The 4,774-nt window shown below is 42.9% G+C and overlaps 1 long non-coding RNA gene across 1 annotated transcript; it reads left to right on the top strand.

Moving 5' to 3' along the window:
* The first annotated feature begins 1,914 nt into the window (after positions 1-1,914).
* Positions 1,915-3,387, top strand: LOC113067223 (uncharacterized). Its single transcript, XR_003279289.1, has 2 exons — positions 1,915-2,053; positions 2,856-3,387. It is a non-coding gene; the product is annotated as an uncharacterized LOC113067223 (long non-coding RNA).
* The last annotated feature ends 1,387 nt before the right edge of the window (positions 3,388-4,774 follow it).

Below are 4,774 nucleotides of genomic sequence, written 5' to 3'. Positions count from 1 at the left end.
AAGCCTTGGCTTGTTGGGTTTGCAGGATAGCCATGGCATGCAAAGCAGAGACAGCTTGGCCCGCAGCACTGTAAGCCTTGGTAGCGAGCGCGGCCGACAGCTTACAGGCCTTGGGTGAGGGGCGCGGACTATCCCTCCCAGTGGCGGCGTTTTGCGGACACAAGTGCACCGCAATCGCACTCTCCTGCTGGGGAATGTCAACACACCCCTAGCTGCCTCGCCATCGAGGGTAGTGAGGACGGAGGAACGAAATGAGCTGCTTCCGGCCGTAAAAGGGGCCATCCACGACTACATCACTTCCCCATGCACATCCGGGAAGAAAGGAACCAGAGTAAAACGCGGTTGTGAGTCGCGCTCCACACCGAGAACCAATCAAACAGCCATGAGCACTCAGGGCTGGCGGTGCATTCACCTCCATCCTGATGCTCACAGCTGCCCGGGCAAGCACGGCTGTCGACTCTGGGTCCAATTCGGCAGTGGCGACAACACCCGAGGGGGGCAGCCCCGCCGAATCTTCATCCACAGAGGTCGATAACCCATCCCCCGATGCTACAATCGACATCTGATCTCCGGCGGCAAACTGAATGACCCGCTGGGACTGCCATAAGACAGCCCAGCAAAATCACCCAGCAGCTGCACAGGACAAACACTGCGGAAGGGGTAAGAGGTCCGTGGGGCGTGGCCCGGCGGAGAAGCTCTCACGGTCACCTTCAAATCTCCCAGAGCACTAGCCGGCGGTCCTCTGCTCGAGACAGAGAAACCAGAACGGGTAGTGACAGAGGGGTCTGCTCCCTTCCCTTTAAGAAAGGGGAGACGCGATCACAGCGTTGCCATGGTCACACACGCAGTGCGTGCATGAACCATCCACGAACGCGCCTTCAGCGTGCTGAATGCCCAGACACGGAAGAGAGCGAACGTGGCCGTTGTCAGAGAACAGGAAACGACCGCATCCAGAAGGACGCGGACGAAACGGCGTCTTGAAAAAGACGCGAATCGTCCGCGATTTGCTCTTTTAGGAAATCTGCTCTCTTAGTTGAAGCGCCCAGGGGAATCGCTGAAAGGGACACCGCTGTTTGCGCCGTACCGCCAACCAGAACAGCTTCCCGACACAGCAGATGAATGGCTTTGTGGAGTATAACGGCTTTCATACAACCACTCGGCTCCGAAGCAAAAATCTAATGAGTGGATGCACCTGTCGCCCTATTTATACCCGCTGGCACGGGGAGTGGCTCAGGTGTGTTAATCCACTTGCCAATTTCATTGGCGTTTTCTCTTAAAATCAGAGATGATTGGCCTCCCAAGTGAGACCCCATTTGTCGGTCGACATAACTCGTAGTGACCGACAGATAGGGAACGAGGGTTACGTACGTAACCGAGACGTTTCTAGTGTCACTGTAATAACATATTAATCTGTTCTAGTCATTCATGATTCATTTATTTATTAAGTGAAAGTATCTGATAATAGATGTGTTATCAAGAATAAGTGAATAGTATTCAGCTGCGTTTAGATTAAAAAAGTAAAAGTCCTTTGTGGTCTTTTTAATGTTGAATCAGTGTTGATGTCTCTATATGGGATATCTTTCATGAGACCTTTATTTGCTACTCGTATAAATATCATCAGGACTCATAATTGTGTAAAATTAGACTTTTTTTCTTTCTGTGAATCACAATGATCAAGCTTCATTTGAGGATCAAAGCATCATTATGAGAAACTCCATGACATCATTCATGATAAAAAAGGGTGAAAGGTCATCAACTTAATTTCCTTAAAAAGTGTTATTGGCACAAGAGGAAAAAATGAATGAGAAATATAGGACATAAAGTCAAACTGAATCAGGACTACAGGGAATGAGAATAAACTCTTCAACTGATAATGAAAAGAAAGACATTGTGAGCAGCTGAGGTGTTTGTGCTCTCAGTGTGTTGAAGTGTTGTTTCTCTCTCTCTGCTGGAGTTTGTGTTCACTCGAGTGGAATAGAGGTTTTTGTTCGAGTGTTTCATTCGATTGTATCACTGTGGTGCACATTCGGTGGAGGAACTAAACTGGTGCTCGGTAAGTCTGGATCTTTTAACTGTCTTGTACAAAATTGTTGAAATGTTGTTTAAATGATTTTAATGTTTAATAATTATTTTATTGTCACCTTAAGAGCTTCAAAATAACTTTATATATACTCAGCAAACAATTATTGTCCAAACACATTACTATAAAGTCTCACTTTGAGTTTTATCAGTTTTATCATTTAGTTTGACAACATGCTAATTTATTTTCATGCATTTTTACACTGATCATAAAAAGTTCATTTTTTGTAGACATTATACATGAAAAGAAGAAATTTGTCATCAGAATGCAAATATGGTTTTTGTAGTTCAAAGATTTTGAATCTATTTTGCTCATATTGTGCATTAAAAAAATATACAAAATATATTAATGTTTAGAAATGTTTTGCATTTGCATTGTAATAGTTTGAAAAGTGTAAAAAAATAAGTAAAAACTAAAGTCCGTAAGAACATTTTAAGTTCAAGTAAGATATAATGTAAGAACTTTATGACAATATATTAAATTATACTGAAATTATACTAGTCAGTGTCATTGTACATTTGGTTTCATTTTATGATGTTTCATTTATATAGTATAATATGTATATAGTGATTGTGTAGTTTATATATTGTGTATATATCAGCTGCAGTGATGATGAATAAGTTGAATGATGAGATTGTTGTGATTTTTACTGCATCTCACACGTCTGCTGCTGAAAGTCATGTTGAAATGGTGTGAATGCTGCAGGGCAGAAGAGTGCTGGAGCTGCAGTGTGTTTTCTCTGTGTTTGTGAATGTGTTGTGTTTGTCTCCTGCAGCTGGTCCCACAGTGAAGCCCTCAGTGTCTCTGCTGCCGCCCTCTTCTCTGCAGATCTCTGGAGACTCAGCCGCACTGCTCTGTCTGCTCAGCTCTTACTCTCCACAGGGGGCGCTGGTGAGCTGGACACTGGACGGCTCAGAGGTCACCGAGGGGGTTGTGACCAGCGCAGAGAGCGAGCAGGACGGCCGCTACAGCCGCAGTAGTGTCCTGACCCTCAGCAAAGCACGCTGGGAAGAGGGAGAGCTGTACGTCTGCAGAGTAACACATGATGGAGCTCCTCATGAGGCCTCGTTCCACAAGAGTCGCTGTTAGTCGCTCGCAGTGCTGATGTTTCTCCAGTGAGCGCTGCTCTCTCCTGAAGATGAGTGTATCTGAGTGTCCTGTGTCAGGCAGGATTCACATGAGTCTAGTGCTGCAGCTGTAGTCATTTACAACTCAATACTGAAAGAGAGCTCTAGTGTCAAAGCACTGGCTGATCTTTCAATCTGCTGCGTTTGCTGCAACATTCAATAAAGCTTCTCAACAAACTCCATTTGTGTCTGACAACATCATTCAACTAACAGATGAAGATGCATGTAGTGTTTGTCCAGGTGTTTTTCAGAAGCTCGATCAGTAGCAGCAAATCTAGTCAAATAAAGCTCTTGGGGTTTGAACATGGTCTCTGGAGACAGAGCTGCTCTATTCTGAGAGGATCACAATCACTCCACACTCACAATGTAAATGAGATTTTCAGTCCACACTCCCAGTGTCTCTGTTTGATTGGTTACATGATCTGAACTGAAACAGACCAGTTTCACTTCTGCTGTAGTCAAGCAGCACACAGACACACTCACCATGAGAGGGTGAAAATATATAAACACTTTTATACAAGTAATAATAACCATACATCAAGAATGAATCATTTTGACTGCAACTATGTAAGATTGTAAATCTTTCTGTGGTTCAAATGGAAAGCATCACGTCCAGACAACAGAAGTGACTGAATGCAGTCTGTTCAGTTTGATTGACTGTATTAATATATTACACATGAAACATGATTATATTAAAACACTGACTCATTCTCTTCAGAAATAAAAGATTAATGTTGATTGTGATTATATTGTGTTATTAGTGTTTGTGTTGATCAGTGTTGTGTGTGATTGTGTTCATCAGCAGCTGCAGTAACTCTCAGCTGTATCAGTGCAGTCACTGTGACTCTGACTGACAGAGGTTTTTGTACGACTCTTTATCACTGTGTGAACACATTTTTACTGTTTGGATAGTGGAAACTCAGACAGTAATAAACTCCTGTATCTTCAGTCTGGACTCCACTGATGGTCAGAGTGAAATCACTGTTAGATCCACTGCCACTGAATCTAGATGAAGTTCCAGTGAAACGGGTTGTTGCAGCATATATGAGGAGTTTAGGAGCTTCTCCAGGTTTCTGTAAATACCAGTGTAACCAATTACCACTATACACTGAACTGCTGGTTTTACAGTTTATTCTGACTTCTTGTCCTGGTTGAGCTGCTGTTATTGATGGACTCTGAGTTACAGTGTACTGTCCTCTACACTCTGAAAGAAAGGAATGAAGTATAAGAATTAAAAATTATGTATATTTCACATTTTAAAGTAATGAATCATTTTTATGAAAGTTTTACCACAAACCTTGAGCGAACAGTGTGAGAGTCCAGATGAGGATGAGGATGTTGTTCATTGTTGTTGTTGTGTCTTGTGTGATGATGAAGATTGTGTTCTGTTCTGCTCTCAGTCATGAAGTGTTAAACTCACAGCACTATAAACTCTCATGCAAAGTGTCTCTATGTAAATGATCTTCACACACAGAACAGACAGCTGTCAGTCTCAGACCTCAGATTGATTTCTTCGTGCATGTTCATGTTCTACAAAACATTAGAAACTTAGTGCTTTCTTTAATAC

This window comes from Carassius auratus, chromosome 50 (genome assembly GCF_003368295.1).
Source record: "Carassius auratus strain Wakin chromosome 50, ASM336829v1, whole genome shotgun sequence".
NCBI lineage: Eukaryota > Metazoa > Chordata > Actinopteri > Cypriniformes > Cyprinidae > Carassius > Carassius auratus.
This window is presented reverse-complemented; position numbering and strand designations above follow the sequence as displayed.